Consider the following 18,838-nt stretch of genomic DNA (forward strand, 5'->3'; position numbering starts at 1 on the left):
TCCTTGAAGTAGGGAACAGAGAGATGTCTAAGGAAGAGGTGAGGTTCCAGCCTTCACCGGCAAACCACAGGAGTAACCTGTGCCTAAGGGATGTGTCTAAGCTTGGTGAGTGGAACTTGCTTTTTATGAATTGCTTTTGTTTTTGTGGCCTTTCTCCCTGAAATTGCTGACTCCAATTAAGCTGTTGTTTGGGAAAGCCCAGAACAAAAACCTAGTGGACGTGGCTAGAGTTTCAAATTGGTGGGCACACTGTATTCACAAGGATGCAAACAACATCATGTTAAATTGTGGGGGTCAGGGGGCAGATATTAATGGTGCGGCCTTTCTAAAAAACTGCTGGAGACATTTTATGAACAATTCGAGTGTACCTTAGATCTCCCTGGCCACAGACCGGGCGAGAGATCCTGACTAAGTGAACTTGGAGCAGTCCACAAATATGGAATAGGGAGTCTTCCTGGGGCTTTGCGATGGAGCCGCAGGACCCTGAGTGCACGGCTCAGATGCTCCTATTTTTGGTTTCTTTAGTAGAGGCACTGCTGATGTGCAAGGAAACCAGAGTTTTAAACTTACGAGAATAGACTCTCCAGAAAAGACACATAACTAAGCATATTAAAGACCACAAGAATCACTTCCGCTTGTTTAGCAGCTTGATCTGCAGCCTTCTCAGGAGTGGCGAAGGTCCTAGAACATCTGGATTTCACAGGCAGTGGTAGGAGGCGAAATCCAATCGCCGCAGCACCTCCTGCAAGCTGGGTGCCAGGCGCTCCTTCTGATTTAGGCTGGAGACAGGCAGATTTGCAAGGGAACAGGTGGTTAATTTCGCCAAACTTGCCACCCAACGGAAAGAGTAACCCTATATTAAGCACTTGACTCCGAGGTGTTGGACTGAGTCAGTTACTAAAAGTGACATTGTCATATCCTTGCTGCAGTCAACTGCCTCTTGCCCTCTCCTGAGTTTCGGATGATCCCAAGTGACAATTAGCCTGAATGTTTACACACTCCCGTGGAGGTTTGCTCTCCGAAATGTGGAGGAGGGAGACGTTCCATGCTTGAAGAGAAAGATGGTGTCGCTCCCCGGCCAAAATCGTCATCATTTCTAACTTAGGCGACATGCTCTCTCTCCTCCGCCAAGCCTTCTCTAAGTTCTATGGGATATTGTTAGTAAGTACCCTTGTTTACCTTGTTAAAAAGCACTTTGGAGCCTGCTGTGTTGTTTGGTTTTGTTTTTAAGATGGTTCCTGATCCTCTCTGGAAGCCAAACAGGCCAGCTAGTTATTTGGCATAATAACGGATGACATTTGTAACTTTTTTTCCTCATTTCTTAATATTTTACTTAAGATGCCACTTAGAGTAGGATTTTTTTTGGCATCCAATTTTCTCATTTTTTTCTGTCTTTGTTTACTTTGTTCCTGTGTATCTTTAAACTTTGGCTTGCAAAAGTTTCCTGCTCAGCAGAGCATCTGCTCCCTGTCCAGTGTTACTCTGTCTTGTCCTTGAGTTTGCCATGGCTGGGTTTCCATCGTCCGTGGCTGCACACGCTGGTCCCTGGCTTCGACAGAGCACTTTTCCCACAGCCTCTTCTTCCTGGGCACATGTTCAGTAGGGGGTGATTTTAGTTTCTAGTTTGAGCAGAGGTAGGAGGAGGAGCGCTGTTTGCTTCTTTATTTTTTTTCTGACTACTTCCCTCACTTTTCTCTCTATCGCCTTACTTTACCCCTTTTACTCTTCTATTCTTCCCTTATTTTATCTTCCCAAGACAGCAAATCTTGACAGGGGACACTTGTGGGAGGTGGGGAGCCCATACGTCCACTTCTCTGCTTCTTCCTCTTCAGTGTCATTTAATTTTAACGCATGCTTGTGCATCTGCAGTTCTTTTCCTCCAACACAGGATGCCCCCTCCTGTAACTAACCCCAGAGAGAGGGAAGATTTCAGCTGATGGGTGACTGCTCCTGTGACACAGTAAAGAGCTGCCCAGGAGCCTGTGGCCTGTGTGGCTTCCTCCCAGCCTCATGTGCTTCTTGATCTCTCATTCTGGTCTTTGTGTTCTTTCGTTGGTATTTTAGTTTCTCATTTCCTGTCCTCTGTGTAAGCGTATAGAAGATGGATAAATAGATAATGACATACATGTCTGCAATCGAGTTAGCACTGTTCTTTTGTAACATGCTTTTGCCTCAAACCAAAGAAGCCTCCACTCCTTTTGAAGATCAAATAGTTAGATAGGGGTCTTAGAAAATGTCACGTACATCATGGCATGCATGATACTAATGGTGGGGTGCAGATAAATCATGTCAAAATGTGGAGTAAAGAACACATCACAGATAGGGTCAGAGCTCCCTGGGCTCTGAGGGATGAAGGCTTCTGACAGGGCAGCAGGGGAGGCCCCGGCTGAGCACAGCACCCCGAGAACTAGGAGGTGAGACACGCTCGTGTGCAGGAGAGCGAGCCAGGAGCAGGGGAGCAGGGAGCTTGGTGGGGAAGATGCCGGGCGCCTGGGGCAGGGAGTGACACACGAGAAGAGTTATTTTGGGAATAGCCTGGCAGGTCTCAGGCTGGGTTGGAGTGGAGAGAGATGAAAAGCAGGAAATCATTTTGAAGGTTGTTACAGTATGAGTGAGTCATAAGATGAGGAGGGCCTAACCTGGTGTGGGGGCCATGAAAACAGAGAAGGAGAGAAACCAAGGAACTCCTGAGGTCAAGTCCTGGCAGCACTCGTAGTGGAGGCTGGAACCTGGGGTCATAATTTTCAGGGCAATCAGATGGTAGACTCCGGTGTAAAGGGAGAAACAGCTTTACGACAGAGCGCAGGTCTCCTGGGATGAGTTGGCAACGCCTGAATCTTCCAGAACCTACAGTGTTTTATTTTCTATTTTCATTTTGTTTTAAAACCGTCAAGAATATATTATATGGACTGTGTACTATTGATTATTGTGCTGTTTACTGTTGATCAAATTATTTATTTATTTATTTATTTTATTTTATTTATTTATTTTTGAGACGGAGTCTCACTCTGTCGCCCGGGCTAGAGTGCAGTGGCCGGATCTCAGCTCACTGCAAGCTCCGCCTCCCGGTTTACGCCATTCTCCTGCCTCAGCCTCCCGAGTAGCTGAGACTACAGGCGCCCGCCACCTCGCCTGGTTAATTCTTTTTTTTTGTATTTTTAGTTAGAGACGGCGTTTCACCATGGTAGCCAGGATGGTCTCGATCTCCTGACCTCATGATCCGCCCGTCTCGGCCTCCCAAATTATTTATTTAATGCTTTCATGTAATTAATGTCCTTTATGAAACATTATAATCAAGATGGCATGCCACAGAGTATTTAATGCTTTCATGTAATTAATGTCTTTGATTAAACTTTATACTCAAGATGGCATGCCACAGAGTAAGCCCCGTAAACACCTGTCCACAGCTTGCCTGTTCAGTGTCTCCAGGGTCAGAGATTTCCCCTGAGAAAAAACGAGAACAGATCTGTGTCTTCAACGTCGTTCATATTTATACACATGGCCACTGAAACTTGGAACAAGTTGCTTCTAGGACTTGCCGCAGCGCAGGGCAGCGTTTGCTAAATGAATGCTGTACCTCTGTTTTATGGCTCAGGAAACTGACGCTTATCTACAGGAAGGGACTTTTAAGAGTGCAACCCAGGGAGTCTCCTGCGGACGTGCAGAGCTGAGCCACCGTCCCCTCCTGCCCCCAGGGAGCGGAGGTGCCCTTGTCCACAGAGAGGAAAACCAAGGCTCACGGAGCTGCATCGAGGTGTCAGAGGATGCCTGGAGTTCCAACACGTGTCTTTGAGCTCTTAGAGGGAGTTTTCCCTTTGAAGAATCCTGAGAATTGTGGAAAGCTGTCTGGCACCCTGAGACATAATTCTAGCAGTGCAGGTAGCCCAGACTGTCTGATCTTGTGACAGATACTTGATGGGAATCCTGTTGCCTTTCTGTGCTGACGTGTCTACTTCTGTATTGCCTCTGGGGCTAGGATGCTCTGTCAAGGAATACACCAGTTTAGCCCTGATCATGTGGAATGAACAAGTTTCAGTGGTCACTCTCGAGGACTTACTCTGGATGTAAGGACAGCTTGACACCCCTTTCCAGAAGAGTGGATTTATGTGAAAAAGCTGCGGGAGAAAAGACCCCATGACCCCAGTGCTGGGTGCTCACGTCAGACTCGCGGGTTGTGATGTGGTCCCAGAGCAGCCTCACATCTTCACTCTCCTCCCTCCACCCCTCAGCTTGGTCCTTCCCCAGACAGGCCTTCTCCTGGGTTCCCAGAGCCCCTCACCCAATCCCTAGACCAGAGACAGGTGGCAGGATTGCGGGACTGTGCAGCTCTGCCACCTCCTTGGGGAGGGAAGGCAGTGTGGACTCCTTGGCCACAGTAGCAGGACCAGGGGCCTCCTGGTGAGGCCGGTGGGCCTCAGTTTTGCTTCCTGCCACTTAGCCTGAGGGCCAAATGTTTAAACTTTCGTGTGGCTTTCTCTGGTCCCGGTGTCCTCGGTGTGTGCACAGAGCCTTGCAGAGCAGAACTCCCGTGGGCACAGAGCTGCTTCTGCCAGTGCTGTCTTCACTCAGCTATAGTTGGATGGTTTTGTTCAGGGGCACCAAACTTTTGCCTGTGAAATAGGGGGACATTTATTAAAATGCCCAAGGCTTCAAGCAGCTGTCTGAAATGCCTGCACTCGGTCTCCCACACCTGTCCCACGAGGTCCCCCTGGCCTGCCTGGGGTGTATCACCTCTGACTGCAGGGCCAGCAGAGCCCAACACCTATGAATCCAGCAGGAAGGAGCAGGTTCCAGGATCCCCTGGAGATTCTAAAACTCGGAACTGGCCAAGCTCAGTTTAACCAACACTGTTTTCTCAGGATCCTTACTTATTTTTTCCTTCAATTAAATATTGAATATTTGTTCCACTGTGGGCATATGTTGACTCTTTTTCTTATATCACATTGGGAGACCATGCACACATGTCCGTGGCAGGTGCCTGTGTGTAGAGAGCTCCGGAAATGCTGCAGGAATGCCTGGGGATGCACCCTTCGTCCCGGGCTCCTGGCCTTGAGGTCATCTTCATGTCAATTCAGACATGAGTTCTGTTTTCGGGACAGGAAATCAGTCTTCTCTGCAGGGGTAAAGAAGTGGTGTAAATCCACACGGAAACGTGGTGCATAGCATGTAGAAAATCCACACGGAAACGTGGTGCATAGCATGTAGAAAATCCACGCGGAAGCGTGGTGCATAGCATGTAGAAAATCCACGCGGAAGCGTGGTGCATAGCATGTAGAAAATCCACGCGGAAGCGTGGTGCATAGCATGTAGAAAATCCACGCGGAAGCGTGGTGCATAGCATGTAGAAAATCCACGCGGAAGCGTGGTGCATAGCATGTAGAAAATCCACGCGGAAGCGTGGTGCATAGCATGTAGAAAATCCACGCGGAAACGTGTGCATAGCATGTAGAAAATCCACGCGGAAGCGTGGTGCATAGCATGTAGAAAATCCACGCGGAAGCGTGGTGCATAGCATGTAGAAAATCCACGCGGAAGCGTGGTGCATAGCATGTAGAAAATCCACGCGGAAGCGTGGTGCATAGCATGTAGAAAATCCACGCGGAAGCGTGGTGCATAGCATGTAGAAAATCCACGCGGAAGCGTGGTGCATAGCATGTAGAAAATCCACGCGGAAACGTGGTGCATAGCATGTAGAAAATCCACGCGGAAACGTGGTGCATAGCATGTAGAACGCAAGGGCTTTGGAAGGGGAGCGCATTGGGTGCAGCCTCCGGGCACAGAGCGGCCAGAGCCATGCTCACCTGGGCAAGTAGGGAGAGCCTGCTCAGGGCTGGCCTTCGGCAGGAGGTTCCCCTTGTACTCAGAGTTTCCTTTGTTTTCATGTGTGCTATTAAAGTTAGCCCTGAAGCAAGGGTGGATTTATTTCCACTCCGCTGAAATCTCCTGCTCTCCATTCAGGCTGTGCACGGTGAGAGCATTCTTCTAACTTCGTTACACGTAGTAACTCAGTCCTTGTCATTTTTTGGAGCACAATTACAATCTCATTTTGCAGATGAGGAAACTGAAGTCGGAGATGGCCCCGCGTAGGTCCATGTGAGCGTGAAGGTGTGGAAAGAGGGTTCTCAGGCTGCCCCCATGCAGGGTTCCTGTTGTTTGGCTAACCTTGGGCATGTCCTAGCCCCTTAGCACAACTGCAATTTCAATGCTGTCTGTTGCCAGCCTTATGCTAATGCTGTCACTCTCACCTTCTTGCCCCCCTGCCTGGGGATCATGTCACCCCCTCATGGTGACACTGTGTGCTCCTCTCCTAGCTGCCTGGTTCTCATCCTTTTTTCCTCCAAACCCAGTGATTTTGTGTTGCCCCACGGTTCTGCTCATTGCTAGGGGGCACACGTGGCCCTGGTTAATCACTTACTCCTGACTTGTGAACCCAGCCACCCGTGGCCAGTTCCCTCTGCAGCCATACTGGAGGTAAAAATGTGGCCCTGGCAAGGCCGGGGCTGGGCAGACGGGGCCGGGCCAGTGGGACCAGTGGGAACTTGAGATCAAGGACCCTGGCGGGGGCTCAGTGCAGTGTCCCAGTGGCAGAGTTTGTGTCTTTTTCAAGTCCCCCCTCAAAGATCCACCAGACACAAGCTTTAGTGAGCAAAGGAGACACCCAGAGAGCTGGGAGGCAGGCAGAGCAGGCGAAAGAGCACCCCAGCTGCTCCACAGCGAACCTGGAAGCCCTGCCAGCTCCTTCGCCCTCCAGAGGCCCATCAGGGCCTCCCCACCCCCACACACCCCTCCCACTCTGAGGTCTGCGGCCCTGTCTCCCTCCTCCTACCTTTTGAATACTCCCTCCATCTCCTCCCAGCCAATCCCTGTCCCGCTGTGTCATGCAGAGCAGCCCAGCTCTGCCCCTGCTCCTTCCCAAGCAGGCTCCCCACTCCTGTGAACAGAACCCCCTCCCCAGTGGTGGTCTGGGGGCCTTTGTCTCATTGTCAATATCTTCCAGGTCCCATTCCTACCGCAGGGGGCTTAGAAGCATTCTTTGGACCACACGTAACCCAAGATTGATTCTGGTGAAAGGCAATTTTGCATCTCTGTGCACACGCATTGAGCAAATCCTGATAATGCTCCACACACAGCCGCTGACGCAACGCTGCACCTTATTTAAACGTGCCCAAGTTAAATTTGTTTGAGTGTTCTGTTTGCTCTTCAGCACAGAAAATCAAAGTTCAACGAGCCACATCTGAGCAAATTAAAATGACTGGATTCCTGCAATTCAAATAATTCAGTAAATCATCTTAATATAAAAATAAATAGAATGGAGTCAGCTGGCTCCCAATAGTTTTTTGGAATTCTTCAATCAACCATTTTCCCTCCAAACCACCTCTTCCTTTTCTTTAGCTTCTGGGTAAAAACCCCCTCTGGCCTCTACTAGTCTCCCCCTGCCCTCACTAGAACAGCAACAAGGCCACGCTCACAGGCAGGGAGGTGCCGCTGTTCTTTCAATAGTGAATATACACATAGCACCACGGAACTCGGTCATGGTGCCTTGCGCTATCAGTTCACCTAGGCGTGTGTGTCCAGTGCAGACTACAGCTCCGTGTTCCTCATTTGAAATTTGGATCTAATGATCCCCTGCCCTGTGACCTTGTCAGGGTCAACAAGGTGAGGCAGGTATCGCACCTGCCACGGCTCCCGGCACGCAGGAGGCACTCTGAGAGTGGTGGCTGTTGTTGCGATGATCACAACGCTGCTACTCCCCACAGAGACCGTGGAGGCAGGTGGGGGGGGCATTGCTATCTGTGCCTGCATCTCCATGGCCTAGGCAGAGTTGCAGGTGTCCGTGAAGGCAGGGCAGATGCCTTGGTTGGCTTCTGTCTTCGTGTGGTTATCTCAAAAGCATGGAGAATGGGCGCAGACAGAGCTGTCCTCTGCCCTGCACCCCGTCAGCCCCTCCCTACTTGATGCTATTCTTCCCTCCCCCCTGTTCTTTCTCCTTCAAACCTCGGGTGAAGGAAATGGTGTTGTCCTGGATTTGTGGCCCTGCTGTAATTGGCACATGTTAATCCATCAGGTATGCACAGAGCTACCATGGGTGCTGCTGTGAGTGCTCTTAGCGTGGTGGAGGAAACAGCTCCTGAACAGGTCCTCAAAGCACAGCAAAGGTAAAAGCAGTGACGTAGATACCATGGAGACACAGGCACGGACCCAGCTCAGCCAGGGAGCAAGGCAGCTTCCTAGAGGAAGCCAGGAGGCTGAAGCAGGAGCAGAAGTGGGCAAGTGAGGGGTGGGGAATTCTGGGCAGAGGGAGGAGGAAAGCTAAGTCACATGGGCTGCAGGATCAGATGCACCAATGGGCCAGGGCCTGTCAGCAGAAGCCACGTGGCCTTGGGCGCAGAGCATGTGAGCTGGCTCCAGTGTATCTGGGAGGTGTTGGTTTGGCATCAGAGGTTTCAGAAGGTCACACCAACCTGCTTGGATTTCAGGGTTTGTGCTCGGTCATTTCACCTCCCTGCACACAAAAAAGCACAAAAGGAGCTCAGGAGCCCACCAAGTGACACAGATATAACCCTGGGAGAGTTCGGGTTGCTTTGCACGGTCTCCACACATCCTTGTTCCCAGTGACAAATCCTCATGCCTGGTGCCCAATACGTACCCTGACTCCTGCTCCTGGTGGCAGGACTCAGCAGGACCGACCTTACATAAGCATAGGACAGTCCCTAGGTCAACGCTGTCCTGATCTCTTCCCATCTCTGTGGGGTAGAACTGGTGTCGCTGCCAAATAAGATTCTCACTCCTTCATGGAGGGTCTGGAAAGTCACCTGGGTTATCCCAGTCATTCGTTCTCATAAGTCCTAAGACTGTTAATGTAAAGACCTCACAGTTCCTTCATCTCAGCCCCTTCCTTCGCTCTCTGTCCCCCTCCCTCCTAGGGCATGGGGCCATCATCCATCACCACAGTACATTGTCCGCAGGCTCACTCCATGGTAGTGTGTCCAGAACTGGTGGGTTCTTGGTCTCGCTGGCTTCAAGAATGAAGCCGCGGACCCTCGCAGTGAGTGTTACAGCTCTTAAAGGTGGCGCATCTGGAGTTGTTCGGTCCTTCCGGTGGGCTTGCAGTCTGGCTGGCCTCAGAAGTGAAGCTGCAGACCTTCACAGCGAGTGTTACAGCTCGTAAAAGGCCTCACGGACCAGTGAGCAGCAGCAAGGTTTATTGCGAAAAGTGAAAGAACAAACCTTCCAAGCCATGGAAGGGTACACAAGCAGGTTAGGACTACTGGATCAGGTCACCTGCTTTATTCCCTTATCTGGCCCCACCCACATCCTACAGATTGGTCCATTTTACAGAGAGCTGATTGGTCCGTTTTGACAGAGTGCTGATTGGTGCGTTTATAAACCTTGAGCTAGACACAGAGTGCTGATTGGTGCGTTTACAATCCTCTAGCTAGACAGAAAAGTTCTCCAAGTCCCCACCCCCTTCCCAGAAGCCCAGCCGGTTTCACCTCTCACTGGCACCTGCTGAGGGACTCTGTGGCACCCAGCCCGGGCACTCTGGCAGCGGAGAGGGAGCTCGTCCCCTGATCAAGCCCAGCAGGCTCAGGCCAGGGGGTTGAGTGCAGGTCCTACTGAGCCCGCACCCACCCGGAACCCGCGGAGGCCCAGGAGCAGCACTCGCAGCCCCGGCTCCCCTGCCCTGCGCCTCTCACTCCACACCTCCCCGCCAGCAGAGGGAGCCAGATCTGGCCTCCACCAGCCCTAGAGAGGGGCCCCACAGCTCAGCGGCAGGCTGAAGGTCTCCTCATGCGCGGCCAGAGCGGACGCGGAGGCGGAGGAAGCTGGAGAGCCAGGAGAGCTGCTGGCACGTTGTCACCTCTCAGTAGGAGACAGCGTCTGGTGGGAGAAAGGACACCAGGTACCTGGCCGTGTGAACCCGGCTTGAACCTCAGTCCTACGAGGCTCTTTGCCCTAAGAAACGTGATGGCCATAGAATTGTCATGAGGGTCAAGAGTGATGGGGCACGAGGAGGATGTCTTACAAAAGCTGGGATGCAGTGGGAGCTCAGGCAGTATCTATGGATTTGAATCTGAGATCTTCCCTAATCCTAGGGAATGAAACTGTACTCCAGCAACTCTCAAAGATGCTGCGTGGCCTATGAATCCGTCAGTTCACCTCCACGAACCTAGGGCAGAAAGAAAGTCAGAGGTCTGGGATCCTTTGACTCTGGTCCCTTGTGTCTGAGGGAGGACAAGTGGGATGGACAGTGATAGAAATGGCCAACAGATCGTTTTAACCATTGCCCTCCACGCTTCTGTCCCCGTAGCCTGCACACCCACCCACACTCCATCAGGGTCATGTCTGAGCTTCCCTGCAGTGCTGAGCTCTGCCCACTGTATGGGGACTTCGAAGCTGGGGCGCTTCCATGGAAGCCCACTGGCCCTTGCAGGGCTCTGGAGCCGCCACCCCGCACTGATATCTCCCTTCTCCTGCAAAGGCCTCACCGCAGCCACTTGTGGCCGGCAGTACCGCACTCTCTCAAGTAAGGATAGCCTCTCTTAGCCCCTCCTCTGGCACAATGTTTCTTGTTGCTTTTCAGATTTGTAAGACATTCTCTTATTATAAATTGGAAAGAAGGAGAAAGGGCATTTAATTATTAACAAGTAGGTTCAGAATTCTCTTAGAAAACAAATCAAGTTGTTCAGGGGGAAAGTGTGACAAATATTCAAGTTGGGAGATAAACTCGATGTGGGCTGGAAGTGAGGCTTCCGGGGATGGAGCTGCACTATGGACACATCCAACGCAGTCTACCTGGATTCCTGGGGCCTCTGGGGCATGGCAGACGAGGGCAGAGAGCAGGGTGAAGGCTTGAGGATAACTGCACCCCGTGAGACCCTGCCTTTGGTCTCTGGTCTTCCTGGTGATGCAGGACAGGTGAGACTCAAATTGGGGCTTAGCCTTCAAAGGGTCTTGGCTTCACCCAGGAAATAATTCAAGAGCGAGCAGATGGCAGGGTGGAAGAAAACAGCCATATTGAAGCAGCAGTGTTACAGGTCTGTGATTGCTCCTGCAGAGCAGGGCTACCCCGTAGGCAGTAAGTGGCAGCTGCGGGCAGGCCTGCAATCACATTTATACTCACTTTAAATTACATGTAGATTATGGGGCAGTTTATGCAGAAATTTCTAGGAAAACGGCAGTAACTTTTGGGTTGTGAGGTAATTGCTATGAAAAGGGGCAGTAATGCTTGGGTGTTGCCATGGCAATAATAAACTGACATGGGCACATCCCCTGACCCCCGTCCCTGTGTTAACAGGTTCTCAGTTTGGTCCAGTGTCTGAACCCTGCCTCCAGAGTCAAGTCCTGTCTCCTACCTCACTGGGGACGTTGGGCCCTGTTTTCTGATCTCTGTCCCCAGCTACGTTTAGATGACAACACCTCCTTATAGACTCCTCCAGTTCTCTTGGGTTCCTACAGGAGCATGTCTGGGATAGAGTCCAAGATGAACTTCTGCATGGTAGCCCCTTGCTGCTGCCTGGTGAGCTTTGGGCCCTGAGAAGGGAAGGGGAGGTGCTATGGCTGTTGTAGGCCCATCTGGGGGCCTGGATCTTAGGGACCACAGCTGCTGAACACCCCAAGGACCTCTCGCTAGCTGCTCTCTCCTGTCTCTCCAGGCTGTCCCAGCCTCACCCGCCACGTGCCTCCCTGACTCGCATGGTCGGTCGAGAATCAGCTACCAGCATGTCAGTGGCAGAGTGAGGCCCTGGATGCGAAAAGCTCCAAATGCGTTTCCCTTCTGTGTTCTCAGTCTGATGTGCTCTGACATATTTGTGCCTATCTAGCTATCCAGAGACATTGATTTCTCTGGCGGGGAAGCACGTTGGGAAAAGGAACATTTATTGACTAATGGAGGGAAATATTTGAGTCATAGATTGTCCTTAGATGGATCGTTGATTTATTCCTGGTAAAATCTGACTTATTTAAATGGCCACGCAAGTAACTAATAAAATAATTTAAAGATCATAATTTAAACTGATGAGATACTTTTAAAACATATTTCCAGGTCTCTAGAGTGGAGGGAATGTGGTCTGTAGATTATAATTGATCATGAGGAGCAAACACTTTGCTTCCTGTTTACTCACTGCTTGCTTGGGAATACGTTGTTACATTTTTGGCTCTTGCAATATTTTCTCCGAGTTAGGAAAACATCACTTCATGTGATTTCTAAAGTTAAAACTTTGTGCACTTTTGGACTTCTGCAATATGCAATACTCTCCAACACAGAGGCACACGTAGGTATGAGTTGTCATGGAAAGGCATGTGTTTCCATGGTAAGGGCTTGCCTGTGCCCCGTGGGAGGAGTCATGTTGCATGTTGTGACCCCTGGGGAGGGCTCAGATCTTCTCCCACAGAAGCACAGCTGCCGGCTGTGGCCTCAGGCTGGGCTTCACCGAGGGCAAGCAGCGAGACCCACCCAAGATGTCCACCAGCTGGTAGACCTTCCCCTAGTTTTCGTTGCATTTCTTCATTCATGCCTTTACTTTTTAAACCTAGCGTGGTTTGGGTCTAAGGAATGTGGTTATAAAAGCTGGAACCCGCATGACCACCTGGCCTTTGAGAAGAAACAGAGAAGGGAAAAGGGGCTTAAGATGTGGTCAAATGCAAAGGTTGTCTCTTTACTGAGGTAGGTGGTGGTCAAAGGGTACTCTGAGGACAGGCACGAGGGCCGTTATTTTGCTGGGTGTGGGGGAACACGCTCCATTTCATGGTTTCCGATGAATGAGCTTGTCCCGGCTATAATCCTTGCTTTCTTTGTGTCATTGTTACTAGTATTTATCTCCACACTCCCACCCAGTTTTCTTATTGGGATTCCACTTATTCCACAGCTAATTATGGAGTCCCTCTTCCCTCTCCTTCTGTTCTAGACCCTGGAGTTCAGCAGTAAACCTGACATGTTGGCCCTGCCCTCGGAGCTTCCTCCCTGCCCCTACCTTTCCCTGGGGCTGTCTCACCCTCTGTATGCTTCCTTTGTGCTGCCAACACCGGGCCCCACCTGTGGGCATTCTAGGCTCTGATGAGGTAGAGAAAAGACACTCCCCTCGGCTCTGCACTTATGATGTAAGCTGAACGTGAATACTGAGCCAGAAACAGAGCAATGACTTTCCATTTTCCTACGTCACCTCAACACCAATGTTTTATTCAATTAAAAGGACTAAAAAGAACTAAGTGACGCATGAGTCTTTATTTTTAATTGAACTTTTATGTTCCTCAATTCATTAATGAAGAAGAAAAAGAGAAAGCTGGTACATTTTATCTCAGCTCACTGCAAGCTCCGCCTCCCGGGTTTACGCCATTCTCCTGCCTCAGCCTCCCGAGTAGCTGGGACTACAGGCGCCGCCACCTCGCCCGGCTGGTTTTTTGTAGTTTTTTTAGTAGAGACGGGGTTTCACCGTGTTAGCCAGGATGGTCTCGATCTCCTGACCTCATGATCCGCCCGTCTCGGCCTCCCAAAGTGCTGGGATTACAGGCTTGAGCCACCGCGCCCGGCCTATTGCCTGTAATTTTCAAGCGGAAGTTTATTCTGAAACATGTTTCAACATCACATTCCTTGGGTAAATTGCCTGTAGCTTAAACATAACAGCAGCATCTGAAAACCCTGAGAACTCTACTTACGAATGAACCAGATTTTACTATTAAACAATATATTGGTTAGGCCGGTTTTCTTTGTATATTCTTGCTGGGCATCAGAAGACTTAAACCTAAGTCGTCTATCATCCCTGGGGGAGAATGGGGTGCTGGTGGGTGGTGTCGAGACTCACAGAAGGAGCTGAGCAAGGGATCCCAGCAGGAGCCGCTGGGGGACAAGGCATTTCCAGCAGGGGACGGGGAAAGTTGGTGGCATTAACATCCTGGGCACCTGCTATGGGTGTCAGGCCCCAGCCCTGGGCCACAAGGCTCAAAACAGGACTTTTCATCTCTGGGAGAGAGGCCGCCAGGAGCAAGATCTGGGCGGGGGGAGGGATCCAGGGAGAGGCCTGGTCCTGTAAGCTGGAATCACAAGAGGAGGGAGGAACTGGGACATGGGAATCACCAGGAACCGTTTTCCCTTTGGGGCACAGAATCCAAGTGGAACTTGCAGGGAGAGAGCTCAGCCTTCCTGGGGCCACCGCTCAGCACTGGTCACACTGGCCAGCAGTGGCTGCAGGTGTCAGAGAGAAATTAGGGGTAGGAGATGTTGTGTGGAGGGTGCAGATGACAGACTTGGACCTTCTGTCAAGATGGAATCTAGAAGCAGGGCATGGTTTCCAGTGGAGCAATGAGTTGGTTTATCATTTTGCATCCCAGGCCATTGGATGTGCCTCGTATTTTTCTTGGGAAATGAGCGTCATTTGTGTCAGGAAATGGTACAAGTTCATTGTGCAACCCACTGATTCTTTTTGTCTTGAGGTATGGCATCTATTTCTTAAACTTGGAAGATTTCTAAAATACAGTGTTGTAAGCTGTAGAGTTTTGGTACATCCTTCCTTGCATTTTCCAGATGCCGATGGGCTGACACATCATGGTAGATCTGTGCTCTGATGCTGCTTCTCCGCCCCTTCCACCTTCTCCACTTTTCCCTGCTTTCCTGCTTTTTGTGCTTCGCTGGGAAACAAAGCCTGACTCAGAGCCGAAGGGCTGAGAAGATATGGGAGAGGCAAGCGGCCGCTGTTAAAGAAGAGCAGTCCTCTCTCGATACGCCAAACAGGTCCCTCGCAGGCCTTTCCAGAGTCAAAGATGGGAGGAGAGGGGGGCAGCGAGGCTGAAACCTTTCCAATTGTGCATCTGACTGAAGTTTGAACTGTGCCTCTGGCCTCAGCAAGTCTCCTTTCACATTCAAGCTCTTTCTGGCTATGTCCTACACATTATCCCTCATCTCATGTTTTGTAGATTTGCATTGACAAAAATGACAATATTTGTTTGTTTTATTTTTATTATTTTTATTGAGATGGAGTCTCACTCTGTCACCCAGGCTGAAGTGCAGTGGTGTGATCACGGCTCACTAAAACCTCCACCTACCAGGTTCAAGCAATTCTCCTGCCTCAGCCTCCCGAATAGCTGTGATTACAGGCACCTGCCAACATGCCTGGCTAATTGTGTATTTTTTCTTTTTTTTTTAAATAGAGATGGGTTTTTGCCAATTTGCCAAGTTGGCCAGGCTGGTCTCAAACTCCTGACCTCAAGTGATCCACCTGCCTCAGTCTCCCAAAGTGCTGGGATTACAGGCGTGAGCCACCAGGCCCGGTGACAATATTTATTGTTTTTTTGTTGTGACTTAAAAAGCAACATCTCCTACTTAATAGTCTTTCTGTTCACAGTTTCTTTCTCCAAACTTATTATTTAGTTATCTGTTAGTGCTGGTAGTTGGTCAACCAGGTTTTGTAACATGAACTAAATCCTATAGAATTAATATTCCTTGTAAACAAATACACTTTTATCTACTAATGACCATGATCAAGAGTCATACTCAAATAAATTTATTTGGGGAACAGATATCTAAATACGCACCATTACTAAAGTTTTTAAATCCTTTTGCCAAATTTTAGAAATTCATGTGTGGTCAAAAAATACCTGCTTTGCACTTGAGAGCCCAGCCCCATGAAGCACAGGGGGTTCAAGGTGCAGCAGAAATGTGGGGGATCGAGACTTCCCAGGCCATGTTTTGAGCCCCTTTCTTTGTTGCTTGCCAGCCATGGTTGGACAAAGGTCACCTGGCCTTTCTCACCCCACCTTGCTGCTTCTCCGGGCATGAGTCACAGTAATCTGTAACTCTGAGGGTGACCAGAACCACAAACATTGAGAACTGTAAGTAGACGTAAACAATCGTATCTGTTGGGAAAGACATGCAGAGTGGAAGCCTTATTTAAGAGAACCAAAGTTCCTCTGTGAAATAAAAGAGAGAAGGATTGAAGGCAGAAAACTGAGTTTCTGTTTATTTTGTATGGAAGTAAAATACAACTTTATTCAGTGAAGAGAAGGTTTGGAGCTAAGCTGTTGTAGAAGGTGACCTTCTGCGATCAGTGGGCTTGCAGGGCGGCTTGTGGAATCCAGCTTTCCCACAGTTTGGTTCCCTGTGGAGGGTGGAGGCCCAGTCAGGGGGATGAGAGATATTCTGAGCCAGGATAGGCATGGGAAAGCCTTGTGAGGAACGGAGAGGATTTAAGCCCACCTGGAGTAAGAATGGGTACTGGAAAGTGGCCGGAAATAAGGTGGGAAGGTAAGGAGGCTCTGGCTGGTGGGAGAAATTGGTGCCGATTGCACAACTTGACGGCTGGCGTGTGTTCCTGAGCCGGGCTGTTGGTATGAACACAGCACAGGTGTGGATCCATACCCGAAACCAGCTTTATATTTTTCCAGGATCACAGCTACATCCCACACCAGCTTTAAAAATGACTTATTTTATGCTGCTCTGGGAGTGATTTTAATATCAGAAGTGTTTTAAAAGTGACAATCACACCCATTTGCTTGAGAGGTTAAACCCCTGCTTTAAAAAAGATGACTTTCATCATAAAAAATGCAAGCACATATGGAAGCAAAGAATGTAATAACCCCCCACAGATCAGTCTCAGATAATTTCCAAAATTACCAGACCAGGCCAGTCTTGTTTTATTTATGCGTCCCCTCCCTCTCCCCCTCCACCTACCCACACAGCTCCAGATTATTTTGTGGCGAGTCCTAGGCATCATATAATTTAATTTTAATTTTAGAATAATCCAGAAATATCTTCCTCCCCCTTTTCAAGGGTAAAAATGGAATAGCATTAATACCTACTCAGGTTGGTAAATACATGTCTGTAATCCCAGTACTCTGGGAAGCCCAGGCAGGCAGATCACTTGAGGCCAGGATTTCGAGACCAGCCTGGCCAACATGGTGAAACCCTGTCTCTACTAAAAGTGCAAAAATTAGCTGGGAGTGGTGGTGCACACCTGTAGTCCCAGCTACTCGGGAGGCTGAGGCAAGAGGATTGCTTGAGCCTGGAGGAGGAGATTGCAGTGAGCCAACATCATGCCACTACACTTCAGCGTGGGTGACAGAGTGAGACCCTGTCTTAGAAAAAAAAAATACTGATATGAACACGTTTCTTATTTTTAGCTACATAGAGTAGAAGGTATTTGTATTGTATAATATATTCTACTATTTTATATCTCCATTTCTCAGAAACAGGCAGTTCTGCCTCTTACGTGTAAAATCTAACCTTGGCTTGACGCCCATGTCCTTCCATTCCATCTTTCTGGAAGGCATCAACCTCAGACCTTCCATCCTAGTACTACCTCAAGCTTTCTGTTGTGAACCTGGTAGCCCTTGAAGGTTATAAATTTTCAAAATACACAAAACAACTGTGTAGAAATTCACCTAAATGTGGTAGAATCGAGCATTCTGGAAACAGAAGATTTCTCCAAGTTAGCTAAAACTCCGTTGAAGAGAAACCCAGGCTTTCTCAAGAGAACATCACAACACACTACTCCTATGTGCTGGACCATTAAAGAAATCCTCTGTCAGTTCCAGTTTCTCCAATAATTAATCAGTCAAAACAAGAAGGACAAGAGAAAAAATTCAATTCATAATCATGAGCCTCTTTGAAGTTTAGTAAATTGTGTTTGGTATTGTAGGATACATACAAACGTGCGGACTGAAGGAAGTGTAAGTCTGGTTGAGCATGAATATATAGGCGTTGGGAGCAGTGTTTGCAGCACAGTGTGGTAAGTGCTGTGGAAACATGAAGCAGATGACTGTGAAGTTTCAAGGGGAAAAGTCTTATTATCTGATGCCTGGCTTCACGGGAGGGCTCGGCACAGGGCCACCCCCAGGAGGGGACAGTCTGAAGTGTATTCCTGGAATGGTCCTGGTTACAAGTTCTACAGGGAGATTAGGTGAGATCTGATCATGGCCAACTTCAAATCAAGAGGAATCTTACGGTGTAATAGGGAGCCGAGCTGCTAGAGAGTGAGGTGTGGAAGCACAGGGTGGACTTACGCTTCTGGAGATCAACCGGTCATGCTTTCTAGGGGAGACCATCCTGGGGCGGGGCCAGCCCTTCAGGAGAAGAGAAGTGGGCAAGGCAGTGGCGGAGGCTGAGCCTCCCAGAACATTTTTTTTTTTTTTTTTTCCGAGACAGAGTCTTTAGTCTGCTGCACAGGCTGGAGTGCAGTGGTGTGATCTTGGTTCACTGCAACCTCTGCCTCCTGGTTTCAAGTGATTCTCCTGCCTCAGCCTCCCGAGTAGCTGGGATTACAGGTGTGTGCCACCACGGCCAGCTAATTTTTGTATTTTTGGTAGAGACAAGGTTTCATCATGTTGGCCAGGCTGGTCTCCAATGCCTGACCTCAAGTGATCCACCCCCCTCAGCCGCCCAGAGTGCTGGGATGACAGGCATGAGCCACCACACGCGGCCGCCCAGGACTTTTCATTGGCAAGCCAGTGAATCCCTTATGGCGAAGCCTGTTTACACTCAACTTTCTCTTATGACAATTGACAGCTTCCTTACCTGCCCAGAGAAAAGCAAACAAATGGTGACCTCAGAAGCAGCATAGAGAACTCAGAGAACAGAGACCTTGAAAAACCTAGAGAGACTGCGAAGAAATGACACAATAGCCACAATAGCCAAAAAACAAACAGGATGAAACAAATAAGGAGTAATTGGGAGAGTGAAAGCATTCCTCCCGATGTAAAACAGGAGTGCTAAAACACAAAAACAAATATTGGGACAGTGTTGAGGAATTCTAGTAAGTGGAACTGGAAACAGGCACGAGACAGGATTGAAATGAGAAGAAACTTTACTAGATCTTCATGTTTCCTATTGGTGAGTTCCTCATGTCTT

At 49.3% G+C, this 18,838-nt stretch overlaps 1 protein-coding gene across 2 annotated transcripts in view; it reads left to right on the plus strand.

Moving 5' to 3' along the window:
- The window catches only part of RPS6KA2 (ribosomal protein S6 kinase A2), a 358,054-nt gene that overhangs the window by 77,389 nt on the left and 261,827 nt on the right, over positions 1–18,838 (plus strand). Inside the window, exon 1 of one of the 2 annotated variants that reach the window (XM_033234245.1) lies at positions 15,888–16,023. The exons of the other annotated variant lie outside the window; for it this stretch is intronic. The gene's annotated coding sequence lies outside the window, so the exon portion shown is untranslated. Of the gene's footprint in view, positions 1–15,887; positions 16,024–18,838 lie in introns of those variants that run through there. 2 annotated transcript variants of the gene reach the window in all.

This window comes from Trachypithecus francoisi, unplaced genomic scaffold (genome assembly GCF_009764315.1).
Source record: "Trachypithecus francoisi isolate TF-2019V2 unplaced genomic scaffold, Tfra_2.0 Lachesis_group15, whole genome shotgun sequence".
Taxonomy (NCBI): Eukaryota; Metazoa; Chordata; class Mammalia; order Primates; family Cercopithecidae; genus Trachypithecus; species Trachypithecus francoisi.